This window comes from Mobula hypostoma, chromosome 24 (assembly GCF_963921235.1).
Source record: "Mobula hypostoma chromosome 24, sMobHyp1.1, whole genome shotgun sequence".
Taxonomy (NCBI): domain Eukaryota; kingdom Metazoa; phylum Chordata; class Chondrichthyes; order Myliobatiformes; family Myliobatidae; genus Mobula; species Mobula hypostoma.
Genome location: NC_086120.1, coordinates 8,481,241 through 8,501,732, shown reverse-complemented (window position 1 = coordinate 8,501,732; position 20,492 = coordinate 8,481,241). Strand labels below are relative to the sequence as shown.

Here is a 20,492-nt window from a genome sequence, read left to right as displayed (position 1 = left end):
CCAACCAGAGGAAGGATTGGAAGCCCTCCCATTCACCGTCACACGCCACCGGATCGAGGCGATGATACCATCAGTAACTGACATATCTGTTCAAGACAACGTGCAGATGAGCAGGTCGTTCATTGTCTGACATTTCCCATACTCTCCCTTCATTTCCTTGATTCCATCTCTCGGAACAGAGATGCCTCTCACACTTCCAGTTACAACAGGGTAGAAGGTGCAGAATACCCGCTCCCACTTCGGTCATTCAATATTGCGTTCACACCCTCCCTGGCACCCTCTCAGGGTTGCTGCTGTTGGCGCAGGGTGTGGCCCATCTCTTGTTTCTCTAGTTTGGAAAACACCCGGGCCATCTTCCGGGAGCTTCTGGGAATCCAAGATGGAGCCAGGAAGACGGTTCACAATGCACAGTCCTTGGAGAATCAAGGCAAAATCATACCTGTTGTACTGTTAATATTCAGTATTATTTGCGTAATATTTTACTTATTTCAGTACATACATAGTTTAACTGAGCATTCTTATTCGTTTAAATACATAATTACGAGATATATGTATAGATACGTGAACTGCATTGGTCAACAAGCTGCGCGTAATAGATGCGCTGCTGGCTTAAAGTTAAACACGACATTAGACTGATGTTTCGGACTGCAGTGTCTTACTTTGAATTAGTTTAAAAGTACGAAATGCCGTCCTCACGTTGGACAGCATCCTTATGCGTGGTTGCCTCAGAATGTGCGTGGCACCTGAGTACGTGGCTACCAAGTATCCTTGTCGAGGTTCTTTCTGTTCCCGGTTTTGTGAAAAATGAGTCTGGCTCCGTCACCTCGTAATTTCTCAATCAGCTAAACGGTGCCATACGACGTGTCCTTTGTGGAAAAAAAAATTCTACCGGATCAACACTTTTGACCATAGGCCCACAAGTCAGTGGTCAAAGCAGAACGTCCTACAGACACTACAGCAGAAGGACTCGATGTTTTACAGTGGGGTTGTTCCCTGAGCAGGCTTGTCAGATCATCCAGCAGAACTCTCATCAGCAGGACTCTCATCGCCAGAACTCACCACTGGGCAGCAAGGCTTTGCTTGGCAAGCGGAGTGAGGGGCTCTCACAGTCGGATCCCTATTGTATGCCCGGAACATCACTGCCGCTGTGCGTTCCCCGTGAGAGGACTCTTGTTGGGATGAGACAGTCACTCGCCTCTTTGCGGACTGCGGGGTTGCGAAGAAGGTATTAAGAAAAGTGCGAGGGCCTGCTTCACGGTTCATTCCGAGCAGCAGCGTGCCGGAAAAGTGTCTGACCTGCGGACCGTTCCCGGCGTCACATCGTGAGACTGATTATCAAGTGCCGCTGAAAGATTATCACCTCGGTGAAATACGCCCTTTGGTCTGCACAGAAGTAGTTGGGCCGGTCATCAAGATGTTGCTGGAGGAATGGTGCCAATAGGAACATTTCAGGCTGCAGGATTACATGCTGAGGATGCACTGAAGCTTGGTGCAGCCACCGCAGGGGATCGGTGGGGAAGGGGCACAGTGTAGGGTTCCGGAGGGGGCTGGTTTGACGAGGAAAATCCTCAATTTTTGCGGCAAGTATAGGATCCAATGGGACCACATAAGTTGAAAAATACTTAATGGATTTCCTCAGAATGAAAAGGTATTACACGGTTTACTCTTCTAAACTTTTTTTTATTATGAATAAAGTTTATTTTGGTGAAAATAACCTTTACAGTATCATTTGAAGTGACTGCATCCATCTCCAGTGCCACACTATGCCCTCTGCAGTGGCCTGCCAACCCAACTCATTGATACAGCCACTTATAGCAGGCCTTCACCAAAAGCTCCTCTGGGTACCATTGGATGGGTAATAAATATAAACATAAGCAAGAATGTGGAATATCTGAGGTTGACCATAGTACCAGGATCTGGAGCAATGCTGCAGTAGGAAATGCAGAACAGGAGGTAATGTCCCAGTCAGTTTATACATGCATTGATCTTCTTTGAATACCCAAGTAAATAAATAAGTCTGTTGAGTAAGAAGGGCAATATGTCCTCAAATAGTCTGAAGGAGAATCTCAGTTCTATAGGAATGGACACCCAGATGACGATGGTCATCCTGTAGCTAAAGTTATTGCATGCAGTGGGGAGACTGGGATATCACCAGACAGACAGAGAAGCAGGTAAATGAGTCAGGAGACCCCTGAAGACAACTTGCCCTCTAACTGTATTATATTCCGAGTACTGTTTGGGGATACATTCCTCGAGGTACAGAGGCTTGGCCAGGCAAATGAATTCATTGTGCAGGCAGAGGATCAGGAAAAAGAATAAGTCGTCATTTGTAGAGCAGAATATCAAACTGTTCCTGAAAGTAATAGGCCTCTTCCCCATGTGCCAAAAATAGTGTCAACTTAAACTAAACCAATTTACTTCCACCAGGACTATATCCCTACTGTATTCCTTTGTATGCTGCAGTTTCCTTCCACATGTTAAAGAAGTGTAGTTTGGTAGATTAACTGCTGCTGTAAATTGCCCCATTTATTTGTCGGCACTGGTACAATCTAAGGGAACTTGAATAGAATGTTAAGTTAAGGAAATGGAATGGGATTAGTGCATAGTTCGACTAAATACAGGCTTGATGGTTACTATTGACAGTTTGGGCTGAAGGGCCTGGTTACATTCCGTATGAATGTCACATAGTACATTGTGAATGTGAAGCAGAATACTGTAAACAGCCAGAATTTAAGGAGGTAGTAGGAATATTAGGGAGCAGAACAAGAATGGTGATTAATTCCCCTGCTTCACTTTGTGGGTGTAGTAATGTACAGATCAATGTTTGTCTGAATTAATAGTGCAGAAGGATGTCTGAAGACCATGGGTGATTAGGATCTGTTCATGGGTTTGTGTGTGTGTGTGTATGGGAGGGAGAGGTGTGTTGGTGTAAACAGTTCCGGCCGGACCGAGCGGCCAGAATTGTGACCGGTGTTGTTTAATGCAGATGAAAGATGAAAGGTCGAAAAAGGAATAATGTGAGATAAATATCTCCAGAGCAGAAATAAACATTGTTATAGAAAGGAGAAATAATGATAAAATACAAGAAGCTTCACACAAGATTTATGGAATGGGCAAATCCAAGATGTTAATGAACAAACTGATGAACTGTGTGCTGATGGTATTGTGATAAGTTACATCTATTCAGCTTTTGTGGGATCTGAAGCAGCTAAGGAGGTTAATGTGAGAACCACATACACTTTTGGGGATGAGGCAGGAGGAGGTTGACAGGTGGGGAGTGTGCAATCTGTGAGAATTTCTGCTCTCTTCACCACTGATACAGGACCACAATGTACTCCTGATTCATGGGCTTGAGTTTCTTCCTTCTCAAATCCAAATGCTCATTTTCACCTACATTGGTCATAGGCAGGAGACTCTCCAGAAGTCATTGAGGATGTTGCCATTCTTCAAAGAGGTTTTGAACACACATTTGAATCTTATTTTCTGTCTACCAGGCAAACTTTTCCCATGGCAGAGCTTGGAATACGTGATATTAATTCAACACAATGGACTCAGGTATATGAACAACCTTCCCTGTCCAGCATACAGAACTTCATGTAACTATGGACTTAGAACTGCAAGTGTTTGACTGAGAAGATTGGCATTAGTTCAACTGTCCCTGCAGATAATTTTGTGGAGGTACTGTTGGTGGTTGTTTACAGTCCCTTAAGATATCTTCTGTAATTGAGCTACAGCTCAGGTGTATCTGAAAAGATAGTGACCTGTGTCCCCTAGTGAATTGTGAGTTATGTGACAGTTGAGCAGAAGGTTAATTATGTAGTATTCCTCAATAAAAGGGTGAGCATTTCTTTGTGTATGTATAAATGCTGGAATCACCTGTACAAAGCAGGCTGGCTAGTGAGTTTGGGAAACTTTGGTCCAAAAGTGCAGTCATGTTGGTTAAGTGTTTCCTGTTAGTTCTGGGGATTATCTGCACTCCTGCAGAAATGTTGTTGGAGTTGAGGTGCAACATAGGAGCAAGACAGTTTGAGAAAAATGTTCAGGAAAGTCTGCAAGATTGATACTGGTCTTCACAAATAATGAATCTGTTGTTAAACATTTGTAGAGTAAATCTAAGATAGAACTGAATTTGATTGTGAACCAAATTTGAGAAGTATGTTCTATAGACCCTCTTGATTGATGGAGTCAGTGGAATAGTCATACAGTGAAGATCATGTCCCCTGTTCTGTGGGTGAATGAATTTCACACTGTGATTCAGGGAGCAGCTCTACGGTCACTGATGAAGGTGATTGAGGAGAATTCTGTCATTTATCCCCCATGTGGTGGTGAGTCAGGTGACTGCTCTGTATTTACCACAGTTGGATTTGTTTCTATAACAATCTATGCCTGTGAACATCCTGAAATATTGACTAATGAGATCAATATAATTGTAATGGTGGTGAAGATTTGCTGGGCCATCGATGACTGAAACAAAAGCTTGTCAAAACACACAGGGGTCATTGGTCCGTTGGATAAGTGGTGAAAAGAATGGCAAATGGTGTTCAATCCAGATAGCTATAAGGTTTTTGATTTTTACGTTCTTTGTTTTGCGCCATGAATGATGTGATCAATCATGGCCTTTCCGTGACCAAGATTGTTCCTGGCAAATATTTCTCCAGAAGTGGTTTGCCATTGCCTTCTTCTAGACAGTGTTTTTCCAAGCTGTGTGACCCCAGCCATGATCAAAACTTTTCAGAGATTGTCTGCCTGGGGTCAGTGGTACCGTATCCTGGAGTTGTGATATTTACCTGCTACTCATACTAGCATCAATCAGCTGCTCTCATGGCTTCTCTTGACCATGATCAGGGCGGGGGGTGTTAGGTAACGGTTACACCTTGCCCAAGGATGACTTGTAGGCTAACAGAGGGTACAAGTGGCATACATCTGCTTTGTTAGAGAGGTATTTCCACCTTGCCACCAGGGTACCATGTTTTGAGAAATAATACTAGGATAGGACAATCACAGAAAATGGTCGGCCTCTGTTGAAAGTTGTGGAATAGAAAGACCAATACGCAATATTATATAGTGTCCAGAATATTGGCACAGCTATAAAGGATTGAAAAGAAGTCAGTTGCCACACTAGCCAAATCAGTCACACCATCAAATATAGGTTTCAGGACACTATATTACAGTTAAAAGTCATGGGTGAGGTGGTACCTGGAGTATTGTGTACAGTGTTCATTGCACTGTTATAGGAACAACATCATTAAGCTGCAAAGAGAGCAAAGACAGTCTCTGAGAATGTTGGTAATATCTGAGGGTTTTAGGAGGAGGTTGGGTAGGTGAGGACCTTTTCCTTAAAGTGGGGAGAATGAAGTGTGGACTTACAAAGTTATAAAAAATGAAGTGGGAGTATAGATAGTGCAAATCCAGAAGGCCCTTTTCCAAGTGATGGGGAAATAAACACTAGGGGGCCTAAGTTGAAAGTGAAAGCGGAAAGAATTAAAAGGGACCTGAGGAGTAATTTCATGCAGAGTGCAGTGTGTATATCGAAAGAGATGTCATAGGCAGGTATAATAACAACAGGTCTGACAATGTGTATCTGAACCTAAAAAGGATACAGCAATAATAATAGAGAGTAGCAGTAACAAGTTATTTATCAGACTGGAGGTAGGTGTGAGTGAGTACCCCAGTGATAATTATGATGACCACCATCCGTTTGTCTATTTCTTTTATTGTGCTGCACTTGGGTTCAGTGGACACAACCTCCTGATTTGCAGGTGAAACAAAACTTTTCGGGCCAGTGCAGTCTGAAGATGATAGCAATATAAATTAAGGTGGCAGTGGCAGGCTGGTGATGTGGTGGAACAGGCTGCAGAGAGGGACATGGACACAGTGCAACTAGGAACAGTAGTAGGCCATTCAGTCCCCTGGACCTACTGTCTCATCTGACATGACCATGGCTGATTATCTTCTTCCGAACCCGTTCCTTAATCCCCAAATTTCTTCATTTATTCAGCACTGAGAAATGTACCCACCTTCTTCTTGAATATGTTAATAACTTGGACTCCACCTCTCGTTTTTGCCTCTTCAGTGATTGATGATATCTCCCTCAGAATGGTTCTGTCCAGTCTTACTGAAATTTTAAAAATTACTGTAAAATCCTCTCGTTCCTCTTTACTTTAGTGAATATTGGCCTTCCCAACAAGTTCTTCTTTCATAGAGAAATACTGAATGTAACAAGGACACAAAATATACTCTGTTTCGGAACCTCATTGTCCATCACTGGATCTGGCTTGGAGTCCCACCACTACAAACTGACTTTGTACTAAATTATGTATCTGCCGTATTGGGTCTGGGTAGTGAGTGAAATTACTTGGGACTTGGCATCCCAGCTTTCTGAACAGATACAAGATTTTTCTCTACTTGTCAATGGGGAATAATAGTCAAATTTGTTCTGTTCATCAAATGTCGCACAGATCAAATCCAGCTAATTTCTGTATTTTTAGTTGGTTCTCACTCATCAGCAAACGTGGAACATTTCATGGACAATGGTATTAAACATCACTTACACGGCAATAATTTGATAAATGAACCACACGTGGATTTTCACAGAATTATTTGGCTTTAGATATTCAGACAAGTCAGTAGGAGATAGAAGAACCAATAAATAAAGGGAATTCATATTATAGAATGTGCATATTAGCAAGGGATTTATGTAGTGGTGTTTTTAACTGCCGCAGAGTGCACTGGGATGCCTCAATGTGAGGGGATTAGATGGGTGAATGTTGTAAAGCGCATTGATGATTCTTTTCTGCCATAACTTGGTAGTCCTACTGGGAATGGTCCGTACACCACCTTATCTTAGGAGTGAGTCTCAAGAAGTGGTAGAAATGTCAATAAGCAGCATTTTGGTGATAGTGGAAAGAGTTCTGTACGTTTCAATGCCGATTTGTGAAGTGTTCACACTTCTCAGGGAAAGCCATTTCAGTAAAAGGTAAAGCTGAGTGGAAGAAGCTGCTTTGGGTACAAACAACATCTAACTAGTCAGGGTGTCTGAAAAGTGGGAGAGTGAGTGCTCAGGGCTAACATGCTCCTATAAAGGTGAATGGAATAGATGGCTAGATTAAGAAATCATCAATATCAAGGTATATGAAGGGCTTAATGAAGCAATGAAAGAAGCACATAGCTGGTTTATATGATTGGAAATAGAACAGATTCTTGCATATGAGGACATAGATGAGATCTTAGAAGAGCAAAGAGGAGCCATTAAGCCATTAAACACACTTAACACACAGGTAAACAAGAATCCCAAGGCATTTTACAAGTATGTTAGGTGAAAAGCAGTAAATAGGGAAAGCATAGTTTCCTGTTGGGGCAAAGTGGAAACTCTGCTTGGAGTCAGGGGATGTGAGAGAGATCTTCAATGGATACATCTCAACTCTATTCAGAAAGGGATAAATCCATAGTAAATGGAGAGTTTAGGGCAAGGGACAGTGATATTAAGGAGCATATTTGTTTTGAGCTCTTTGGGGCCTGTGCAGTGATCCAGGGAGCATTGGGCTCGGAGCTTTCTAGAGCACATGTGTTTGTTAATTGTTGTCTCAACTTGAAACTTTAATTGTTGGTGCTTTCTGTTTAATCTTGTTAAGATTGTTCTGACTGGTACATAGTCAGCATGGTGATATTTGTAGGAAAGCATGTCTGAATAATTGATTGAATGTTCAGGTATAACAAGAGATTTGATCAACTGAGTTTGATTCCTTTGAACTTGGTGAGGTCAAGCCTCAGAGTTGATAGAGGGACAGAAAATTACAAGGGGGAGACAGTGTAGACATAAGGAAATTTCTACAGTGGATCGAGAGCCTTAAACCAATGAGGTAGGACATTTATAGGAAACCTGAGGGGAACTTTCCACTTAGAGACTGGAACATGACTTGTGTGGAAGTGGTAGAGGCAGAAAGTCTTGACAAACACTTGAAATGCAGAGAAGATTACAGCCCAAAAGCAGGTAAATTGGGCTGGTAGAGAAAACTAAATTATTTGACATGGACATGATAGTCTGAGGGTCCGATTTCTGTTCTGTGTAAGTCTATGACTCACCATAGCCTTAGGTCAAACATTGACCAAAGAGCAGAATTCTGGAGGTAAAAATTAGATTGACTGCTCTCATTATCAAGGCAGAATTTGACCAATCGCAACATCAATGAGATCTGTTAACACCGAAGTTAACGGGTATCATGATGAAAGTACACCAATGATTGGAATCATTACACTCACTAAGAATACCGTTGTCGTTGTTGTATGTCAGTGTTTCCATTCCCAGGATGTCTTTGCAGGAGATTCTCATGGAATATATGCAGGAGAACTCATGCAGTATATTCAACACAACAATGTTTAAAAGCTTCATCTATGACCTTCCTTCCATTGTAAGAACAGAAGAAATAATGTGGATTGATGATTGCAACTCTTCAGATCAACCACCAGTTCATAAATACATGTAGCATGTCCTGGACAACATACAAGAATTTGGCTAATAAGGGGCAAGTATTCTTCACATGACAGATGTGCCAGACTAGGGTCATGCCCAAGAAGAATATGTAAAGCTACCTACCCATGAAATTCAGTGCCATGACCTTCACAATACCTTTCCACCATTTACTCTACAACATCGAAGACAAGAACAAAATGGAATACTCTCCACTTTAGAAGATGTGTACAGGTCCAAAATCATTTCAGAATCTCAACACCATCTAGGACAAGGCAGGCCAATTTCCACCACCAACCATGGAAACTCCACCATGGATGGTCAGAAGCCCCACAATGAAGTTGTTTGTCGTGAGGTTAGCTCGTAAAATCTGAGAGCTACAGAAGCACTGACAGAATTTTCAAATTCCTCATCCCTGGGAGGAGGGGTTTTCGAAGATGTGTTACACCTGGGTACAACTTTGATGACTGGTCAGGACAGTGGACTGTGCCTGTAGCCTATGATCTAAGAGGGTGATAGGCTTAAACAAAAAAAACATCAATATTCATTCTATCCACCACATGTATACAATGGATGTCGTGTTGTCCATTGACAAAATGTCCTGCTATTACTTCCAGAGGCTACTCAGACAACACATCTGAAACTATTCAACTCTACTACCAAGTGCACAAGGGCAGAACTAGCAGGAAATGCCACCTGCAAGTTTACATCCAAGTCACAAACTATCCTGAATTGGAAATATCTAGTTAATAGATGATATATGTGATCTTTGACCCTAGAAAATTTGACTAATGGGCTGTGTTAGGTAGTATTCTGACTGTTTAGCTTTTGAGAGAAAGTAACTAAAACATGAATGGTTTGAGTCTGAAAAAGGTTGTGTGATCTGTGGCCACACGTGAGTTCACTTGAGTTAGATCTGTCTCTGTCACTGTCTAAATATCACAGCCAATATATTAGTGCAGGGAGAATAAATTGAAATAATTAGAAGGGAGCCAGATAAATATCTGAAACTGCAGGATTGTGGGTAGTTGGCAGGGGGATGTAATGTCATTTATAATATGCTGGTCTGAGGTGCCATAAACCCTCACTATGTCCAGTAAACATTCTGTTTCACTATTACTTAGCTTCTTCTGAATACCTCTGCCCTCACTATGTCCAGTAAACATTCTGTTTCACTATTACTTAGCTTCTTCTGATGACCTCTGAGTCTGAGACAGTGAATTTAGCACTGGTATCTCCCTACTAAAACCTCCAGGTTTTTGTGCATTTAATAACGTAGATAATTGACTGATATTTCCCAGTTTCTTCACTTGTTTCTGTAATGTCTGGTCACTGAGATAACATGACAGCATCTATCTCCAATACAGTACAACTCCCTTTATAGCTTTGGTTAGATCTGGAGATGATATTGCCCAGGTGATTCTTCGGGAGTCAAAATGTGTTGCCAAATTTATGGTTACAGCTGGTTTTATTAGATGTTCATCATAGTAGAGGTCAGATAAGTCCAGTGTGATCCAGCAAACAAAGCAGAAAAATAACAAAAGGTTGTGAGTAAATGCTTCACATTCATATTGGAAAAGCACTCAGACTGGTCCCTGATAACAAACCTCAGAGAAGTTACCAATTCACACTTCACTTTGGCCAATATTTAGTTGAAACAGATACACTACCAGTTGCTAAACATCCGCGGATAAAGATATTCAGTATTCAAGATTCAACATTGTCATTCCCAGCCACTATGAATGTGTAGAGGAAAATGAAATAATTGTGACTTCAAATCTGATGCAACACAAAAAGCAAACAAGATTTAGAACACAATACTAAAAGAAACAATAAATATGAGTACACGAGATAGGTTATATATCTAGATTGATTGAACGTCCATAAACTGACGCTAAGTACAGGGGTGTTTGTACAGAAGGTGACTCTGATATGAAATGATAAAGTAGTTGGGGGTGTGGAGGTGAGGGTTCACGGGTGGAAGTGTTGATCATCCTTATTGCTTGTGAAAATTAACTGTTCTTCAGTCTGGCCATCCTGGCATGGATGCTATGTAGCCACCTCCCAGATGGGAGTAGCGGAAACAGTCAATGTCAGTGTTGGTGGGATCCTTCATGATATTACTGGCTCTTTACCAGCATCTTCCTGCATATACGTCCTCTATGGCAGGTAGGCTGGTGTTGGTGATGCACTGGGCATACCCATTGCAGAGAATTTCTTGTTCACGACAGTGCAGTTTCCATCCGACACATGATAAAGTTTGTTAAAAAGGTCTCGACTGTGCATTCATAGAAAGACATGAGTGAGGTTGTGCAGGATCCAGCTCTTTTTAGACTGCCCAGAAATTTGAGATGTTGGTGATCTTTCCTGATAGTGTGGATTGTGTTCTGGGACCATGAGAGGCTGTACAAGATGTGCTTTCCTAGGAGTTTGAAACTACTTGCAGTTTCCAGTGCTATGCTGGCAATGTGATGTGAGTTCTCCTGATGTCAATAATCTTTGTTTTGCTGACATTGAGAAAGAAGTAATTTGCCTGATACGAGACCTCAATGTGTGAGCAGAGTGCAGAGCAATGGGCTCAGCCCACAACCCTGCGATGTGGTGGATGCACATGTTGGAGATGATGGAGACTGACGAGCAGTTGTGCATCCTGACAATCTGAGGTCTCTTTATTGAGAAACCCTATAACAAGTTGCACATGGTGCATTTAGAGTGAAGACTAAGAGTTTGTTAACAAAGATCTTTGTGACAATGGTGTTGAATGTCAAGCTGAAATCCAGAAAAAGCTTTCTGATACATGGGTCCTGTTTTCTCAGTGTACCAGAACCACATGCTTGACAGATGCTGCCATCTGACATAGAGTGGGTCTGTCGGTAAGCATACTTGTCAGTGTCCATCTCGCAGGAGTGGTGTTTCTGCCATGTGCCATTACCAGTTAGCTAATCTGAAGCATGTGGGGATAATGAAGTGTTGTAGGTGTCTGTGAAGAGGTCAGTGAACTGATGTGTACATTTCCTGAGTACTCAGCCTGGGATGTTGTCTGGCCCAACTGGCTTATGTAGCTTGACTCTCTGCAGAGTCCTTTTAATTATACAAACATAAAAGCCAGTGTAAGGAAATGTAAAACTAGAAAAATGGAATCAACAAGCTGGACTCTAATCAAAAGACCAAAGCCGGAATCAGAATGATATTCATATTTATTATCACTGGCAGATCCAATAACCTTCCATTGTGACTCTCTTTTTTGTAAAAAAAAACTTCTTAATCTTGTAAGACGGGCCGTTATTAGTAGTTCTTTAAGAAAAACAGTCCAAAACAATGAAGGTGACAGAACAAAAGATGGCAATGCGGAAGCATACAGGAATGAGACACATCACCTGATTGATGTGCGTTATAACAACAACCTTGCACTCAATGTCAGTAAGACCAAGCAATTGATTATGGAATTTGACAGAACACAGACCAGTCCTCATTGTGGGATCAGCATTGGAAGGGCTGAGACATTTCCTTCAAATAGAGATGACTCAAACAGACAACATCCATCATTAAGGACCCATCACTCAGGAAATGTCCTCTCTCCGTTGTTACAATCAAGGAGGAAGTACAGGAGTCTGAAGACACACACTCAATGTTTCAGCGACAGCTTCTTCCCCTCCGCCATCAGATTCCTGAATGAACAATGAACCCATGAACACCATGTCGATATTTTCTCCTCTCATTTTGCACTAGTTATTTACTTTAATCTTTTATATATATTGCCTTAGGGTTAGTTTCAGAGGTGGCTGATATAAGAAAGTCCTACCAATGGCAGGGCTGAGGGACAGCATCGAGCTGCTGCTCACGGCTACACAAGAGCATTAGAAACAGGGTTCTATGACACAAGAAAAGACCCAGGATGCAGACGGTGCCAGAAATTTGCTGAAACCATCCAGCATATAGTAGTAGGATGCAAGATGCAGGCAGGGACAATGTACACTGAATGGCACAACCAATTTGCACTAATTATCTATGGGAACAGCTTTGCTGAGTATCGATTGGATGCTCCCCAGTCCAAATGGGAAAAACCTGAGAAGGTAGTGGAGAATGAGAGAAGTAAGAATCTGTGGGACTCCCAAGTACAGACAGATAAGCAGGTACTGGCCAGCCAGTCAGACATAGTAATATTGGAGAAGGTACAGAAGAAAGCAATAGTAATAGCTGTGGCAATCCCAAATGGAAGAATCATTGGGAAGAAAGAATATGAGAAACTGCAGAAAAATGCAGGGCTTAAATGTGTAGATAGAAAGAATGTGGAAGGTTAAAGCCAAAGCATTCCCAGTGGTGACAGGAGCACTTGGGGGTGTGACACCTGGACTGGGACAGTGGCTGCAAAAAATTACAGCAATAATATCTGTAATCTTGTACACACATGTACACCACCCATAAGGGGTTAGAAAAATAAATATCCCTAATTGAAATTTATAGTTCATTATTATTAGATATTGTAATGTAGCGTTCAGGTAAAAAAACTAATTTCAACATACCAGTGAAACTAAATACTGGTCTTATTATAAAACTTTTCCCTCATAGAGAGAATATAGTTGATCTCCTTAGGTATTGTTTAGACAATATTTTCGCATCTGAGGCAATAATTTTTTGCTACCAGTGTTTCAATCATAAGTTATCATTCTTCACACTATAGAGTGTGGTATTTTTGATAGTACTAATACATTAATATTATTTGACTCTAATATTCCAATTTGTAATTAATGAACTGTAGAATATTAAGACCTTATATTCCAGTCATTGATAAAAATTTAACATAAACTTTAGGATCCTTGGAATGAAAAGAGGACTATGAAAGCTATCACTATCACAAATCAGCTAAATCAAATTCGACAAAATTATGAATGGAAGAAAATCTATCGGAACACTGAGAAAGAATTCCATGGGAAATTGAATGTTATTGAACTGTGTCAAATTTGGAGAAAGAAACCATTTTAATGATCAATTTTATCAATAAAAATGCCTCGCCATTTAAAAAAAGGAGCTTTGGTGCTGATCATATCATCTGCTGTCTGGATATGAAAATAGCAAACATCTGTGGCCCCAGCAGGATAGAAGCTGTTATTTTAAGGAGAGGGACAGCCCAGAACATTTACATTTGCATTTTGTATCATATTATCCAAATATCACAGTTTCTGTTTGGCCTCATATTATTTTAAGAATCTGTCAAGCTCTTGACATTTAAAGGGACATTATCTCTGTCGCTACCCTTGAGTTATGGCAGGGAGAAGAAGAATTGCTTCTGAAATTGTGCCATGTTAGTTGTCAAAGCAAATTCACCCCACAGATTTATTCACTGAAATCGTGCAGAAGGCAACATTAATGAGGCCTGATGGTTTAACCATGTGACAGAGAGTTCAGCCTCATTACATGCCAAAGGTTGGTTTCTTTTCCATTGAAATCAAAGGAATTGAGAAATGAAGAGATTTATTCTGTTCAGTGCCATCTAATTTACATCCTCTGGGTGATCACTTCTGCCAGTACAATCATTGACAAAAGCATCTGCCAACAGTGCACTAGTGAGGTTGAGTTTAAATATGTTTCTCACTGCTCTTGTTCATTCATTGTCTGTGGCAGGCTCAGTCTGGAAGCTCTGTCTTTCAGGACTTGGACAACTGAAACTGTGGTGATGCAAGCAAACCACCCTTTGCGATGGTTATTAAAGTCCCAGAGAACATTTTGTGTCCTTGCTTCTCTCAGTACTTGCTTAACATGGGGAACATTGATTCATCAAAGGAGGGAGGCCAGGAGATTGTAAGCAGGAGGAGGTCTATCTGTCCATGTTTCACCTGATATTATGAGACTTCACTGTGCCTTGATTCAATACTCAAGACACCAAGGGATCCTTTCCCCTGCCAGCACACCACTTGGCCCAGAGCTCCAGAGAGTCTTTCCGGACAGGACATAACCAGAATGGTGAGGGGTGAGGGTGGATTTGGCTTATTGCTTATACTACTCTAGACTATTACTGGAGCTATGCTTTGCACAATGGAAAGTGAAGTACCCAGAACAAAGATATCACTGCAGGATGATGGATTTGCAGACTCTCTTCTGTTTATCATCATTGCAGGCTATCCTCAAGGCAGAGTCCTCACCCCAACTGCTTCATCACTGACTTTCCTCCCATCATAAAGGCAGAAGTGGGATGTTCCCTGTCATATGCAGAATGTTCAGTTCCACTTGCAACCTTTCAGCTGATGTTGCAGTCCCAACCTGTTTGCCACCCAGATGTTGATTAAATTCAGCCATGACCTGATAAGTGACAAGTGGTATTTGCACTCAAACCAGCCAGTGGAGAGCATTTCATGATTTTATATCATAAGCCCAGAGATTTATGAACTGATTTAGGTCATGTGGGCCATCATATCTGCTCCATCAATCCATCATATCTGATCCATTTTCCTTCTCAGCCCCTATCTGCTACCTTTTCCCATATCCCTTCATGCTCTGACAAAACAAGAATCTAGCAATCTCTGTCTTAAATATACCCAATGACTTGGCCACCAGAGGTACTTGCAGCAACACATTCCACAGATTCACCACTCTCTGGCTATTAGTTCCTCCTCATCTGCATTCTGAAAGGATGCTCCTCTATTCTGAGGATGTGTCCTCTGGTCTTAGTTCCTCCCATCATAGGAAACAAGCTCTCTACATCCACTTTGTTAAAGCATTTCAACATTCAATAGGTTTCAATGAGGTCACACCTTATTCTTTAGAATTCCTGTGACTACAGGCCCATAGCCATCAAATGCTCTTCATATGACAAATCTTTCAGTCCTGGAATCATTTTTGTGTAATTCATTTGAACCCTCTCCAGTATCAGTACATACTGTCTTATATATTGGGCCCAAAATTGCTCACAAAATTCCAAGAGAGGCCTTACATGTGCTTTATAAAGCCTAAGCATTATATCCATGCGTTTATATTCTAGTCCTCTTGAAATGAATGCTAACATCACATTAGCCTTCCTTAGTTCCAACTGAACCTGCAAATTAACCTTTATGCAATCCTGCACAAGGACTCCCAAGTCCCTTTGTATATCAGATTTTAATTGTTGCTCCATTTGCAAAGTAATCTACCCTTTTATTTCTTCAAAGAAAGTGAGTGACCATACACTTCCTAACCCTCCTTCACTGTCCAGCCAGAGCTTCTACTCCAGTGGAATGATGAGCGCTGTTGGAATTTTGGGAGCAGCACCAGTCTGTCCCATCACTGATGATGCCTCACAGTGTTGAGGACGCAACACAGGACTACATGACATTAAATAACAAACACAGCATCTACTGTGCAGATCTGAGAGACTTCATTTCCAATGGATCAGATCAATCCTCTGAGTCTTACCACAATGCATTATGAAGCAGGAGGCTCTGAGAAAATCCCCAGCCTCAATGATGGTTCAGCCAAGCGAGTGCGCGCTAACGAAAAGGTTGAAATATTCACAAGCTATTCTCCTGAGATTTGCGCTCTAAACTCTAAATGGTTTACACAGGCATTCAAGAAAATCTTTTTGTCAATGTCGAATGTTGTACCTCATTTCAGCCATTTTTAGCCCATCAATCCATCCCTTTTCTTGAGTAATTTAAGTATTAACAATTGGATAATATATTAAAAATAAAAAATACATGATCATTGTAAGGCCTAGCCTGCTGGGAAGTGATTATTCCAAAATAGGACGAGAATATTTCAAATCACTCCAAATTGTTTCCTAAAGTACCAGTTTGGAATCAATGACATTTAATAAGTGTGAAACTTACACCTGGATTTAGAGACCCTTACATTGTACACCGCATTGAGCAGAACTGCAAAAAGTTTGTAATAACCATGTCATTATTTGCTTCAGTAAAGAAGGGAAGGAAACAGATAAGAAAGGATAAAATGTGAGCTTAAGGCAGAACAAAAAACAACAAAAAGATAATTTTATGAAGATTCTTGATGAAAAACAATCTTAAATACCTTCAGGCTCTGCAGTGTAATTCATCTTAAACACTCAGGCCAAACAAAACAGGCAGAAACAATAAGTAGTCAGATCTGACAGAGCTCTCTCCTTCACAGAGCTTATTCACATAGTTACATGGCCTCCTGACACATAAAAAAGTTCTCTGAAATAATTTCTCATTTACTTACACAGAAACTTTCTCCTAGTCCTTTCAAATTTCTTGTGGCAAAATTAGGATTATCTGAAATTTCTTGGAGAAGAGAACACAAGACACTCAGCAGGATTGTTCTCTCTCTCTCTCTCTCTCTCTCTCTCTCTCTCTCTCTCTCTCTCTCTCTCTCTCTCTCTCTCTCTTTCTCTCTCTCTCTCTCTCTCTCGTCTCTCGTTCTGGAAAACTTTGATCTCATATCATTCATATTCTGAATGGTGAAACAGGGGAGCAGCTTAAATTGGATTATCCACTTTTTTAAGAGACGTTTAAGTTTCAGGTTCTAAAGGAATGATGGAAAATGTTGATGATGTAAAACTCATACATTCAGACATACTCCACAGCATCCACCAGAAAGTTACTCAGACAAGGAACATGGCAGAATGTCTGAAACAATTCTCTTTCTGACTGTCACAATTCAAGGACAGCAACAAAGATGATGTCTCTTTAAACTGTCAGTGCCCAACAGATTCTGAAAATAGAACAGGTAGAACAGAAACTATGATATTTGGGTAATGTTTAAAATCAGATGGTAACGTCTTGTCTCTGTTCTGGCCAGCCCCTTGCCTTAAAATAACAGCTCACTTCCTGCTGGGGCTGCAGATGTTTTTTTTCAAATGGTTAAACCAGGTTAAGTTTAAATTAGTTTGCTGGACAGCATAACGCTAAGGGCTCGGAGGACCAATTCTGCACTGTCAATAAACAAATAAAAATAAATAAAGTGGACAGACAGAAACTAGATAGACTTGTGTGTATGTGTGTGTGTGTGTGTGTGTGTTTCTGTGTGTGTGTGTTTCTGTGTGTGTGTGTGTCTGTGGACCAGCAGTGGCCAGGGACAGGTAGTTGGACGACATGAGCAACTTCACCATGTCATACTTGCATAATCGCAGATGGACTCTGATGTCAAGCAATCGCCAATGTGTCTTGCTACATGTTCCCAGAACTACCGTGTAGAGTCAATTAATCTGCCAGCCCTGGAGCACTGCAATGGGGTCTTAGAGTCTTGCTGTGGATTTTGCAGTCAATGATCACAAGTTTTTAAATTAAAACCCAGGATGTTCTCCTCGAGCAGGAGTAAGGTGGCCTATATAATTTCCCTCCTCTCAGGCAAGGTCCTTTCACGGGCATTGGCTTTATGGGAGGAGGACGCTCCAGTGTATTCTGAAATAATGTCTGTTTTTTTAAGAATGATGGGGAGTGTATTGTTTCATCCTGCCAGGGGCTCAGAGTCATCCAGTTGCATCTGGGAATGGCTGACTATTCCATTGATTGTATATCCTAATGGCAGAGAGTACAGTGGCATGCAAATGTTTGGGCACCCCAGTCAAAATTTCGGTTACAGTGAGTAGCGAATCGAGTAAAAGATGACTTGATTTCCAGAAAGAATGAAGTTAAAGATGACACATTTCTTTAATATTTTAAGCAAGATTACTTTATTATTTCCATCTTTTACAGTTTCAAAATAACAAAAAAGGAAAAGGGCCCGAAGCAAAGCTTTGCGTACCCTGCATTGTCGGTACTTAGTAACATCCCCTTTGGCAAGTATCAAAGCTTGTAAACACTTTCTGTAGCCAGCTAAGGGTCTTTCAATTTTTGTTTAGGGATTCTTATCACATTCTTCCTTGCAAAAGGCTTCTAGTTCTATGAGATTCTTGGGCCATCTTCCATGCACTGCTCTTTTGAGGTCTATCCACAGATTCTCGATGATGTTTAGGTTCGGGGACTGTGAAAGCCATGGCACAACCCTCAGCTTGTGCCTCTTGAGGTCTTTCATTGTGGATTTTGATGTGTGTTTAGGATCATTATCCTGTGATAGAAACCATCTTTTCATCTTCAGCTTTTTTACAGATGGTGTGATATTTGCTTCCAGAATTTGCCGGTAGTTAATTGAATTCATTGTTCCCTCTACCAGTGAATTATTCCCCATGCCACTGGCTGCAACTCAAGCCCAAAGCATGATCGATCCACACCGATGGTTAACAGTTGGAGAGGTGTTTTTTTCATGAAATTCTGCACCATTTGTTCTCCAAACATACCTTTGCGCATTGTGGCCAAAAATTTCTATTTTAACTTCATCAGTCCACAGGACTTGTTTCCAAATTGCATCAGGCTTGTTTTGATGTTCCCTTGCAAACTTCTGTTGCTGAATTTTATGTATTGAGGACACAGGAAAGGTTTTCTTCTGATGACTCTTCCATGAAGGTCATATTGTGCAGGTGTCACTGCACAGTAGAACAATGCACCACCACTCCAGAGTCTGCTAAATCTTCCTGAAGATCTTTTGCAGTCAAACAGGGGTTTTGATTTGCCTTTCTAGCAATACTACGAGCAGTTCTCTTGCAACACACATTAAAGTTGCTGGTGAACACAGCAGGCCAGGCAGCATTGCTAGGAAGAGGTACAGTCAACGTTTCAAGCCGAGACCCTTCATCAGGACTAACAACAGTTCTCTTGGAAAGTTTTCTTGGTCTTCCAGACCTCAACGTGACTTTCACCATTCCTGTTAACTTTCAATTCTTAATTACATTATGAACTGAGGAAACGGGTACATGAAAATGCTTTGCTATCTTCTTATAGCATTCTCCTGATCTGTGGACTTCATTTACTTTAATTTTCAGAGTGCTAGGCAGCTGCTTAGAGGAGCCCATGGCTGCTGATTGTTGGGACAAGTTTTGAGGAGCCAGGGTATTTTAAAACTTTGAAATTTTCATCACCTGGCCTTTCCTAATGATGACTGCAAACAAGACATAGCTCTAACAAACTAATAAAAGTCTGAGACCTTGGTAAAAGTTATCCGCGAGCTCAAATCTCCTGGGGTGCCCAACCTTTTGCATGGTGCTCCTTTCCTTTTTTCACTCTAAAATTATATAAAAGAAAAATAATACACTAATCTTGCTTAAAATGTTGAAAAGAATGCTTTGTCTTTAACTTTATGACTTTTGGAGAACAGTTCACCTTCTACTCACTTAACTATTCACTGTAAAAGAAATTTTGACCAGCGATGCCCAAACTTCTGCACGCCACTGTAGGTTTTGGTTGCTCTTTTCAGCCAAGGATAACATTACCAGCTAAAAGACATTCTTGCAACCAGGGTTTAGTTGAGGATCTGCAGGAATTAAAGGACGTCAGCGTAAGAATCTTCAACTATATTTCTGAAACAAGGCTGGAGAGCGAAGCCGATTTCACCCGGAAGGCCGATTCTTAGAACTGCCCAATGACTGCTCTGATTCCTCAATCTGATAACCAATGCAGATCCCTGCAGACATCTCAGGAAGAGCACATGCAACTTGGAAGAACCTGGGTCTCCCAGCGGAGCGAGATGGACGTAGGAGGCAGCGGTGTTGCTGATACTGCGGTAATGCCGGCCTTTGAGTGAAAAACCTGCCGTCCAGTGAGGGCAGAACTGGAACACCTCAAGCTTTTCTCCCATTTTGTCATGTCTCAGAGCGGCCTTCCCATCACTGTTATCCTGGGAGAGACATCAATATTCTGTGAGAGCCTTGGCAGCCTCTCATTTCACGGAAATTTTATTTGACACCAGACTAGCAAAGAAAATCCAGATTCCTAAGGTATACCTCCACCAACCCACCTCTGCTATGGCCCTGGGTAAGAGATCGTTGGAAACTAGACAAATCTATTATCTCGCAGTCTCTATCAGGTTGACTATTGGAAGTCACCAGGATTCGATTCATTTCCATTTATTTCATTGTTAGTGCATTCCCCAAATCTTTGGTTACAGCGCCTATGAAATGTATTCAACCCCACTGGAAGTTTTCACGTTTTAAAAAGATGAGGAGCAGATTCAAGAGGTGGATTGGGGCGGGGGCGTATGTGAA

At 41.3% G+C, this 20,492-nt stretch overlaps 1 pseudogene; it reads left to right on the top strand.

Moving 5' to 3' along the window:
- LOC134337162 (ubiquitin carboxyl-terminal hydrolase 35-like) overlaps positions 1-20,492 on the top strand; it is a 42,931-nt pseudogene that overhangs the window by 17,127 nt on the left and 5,312 nt on the right.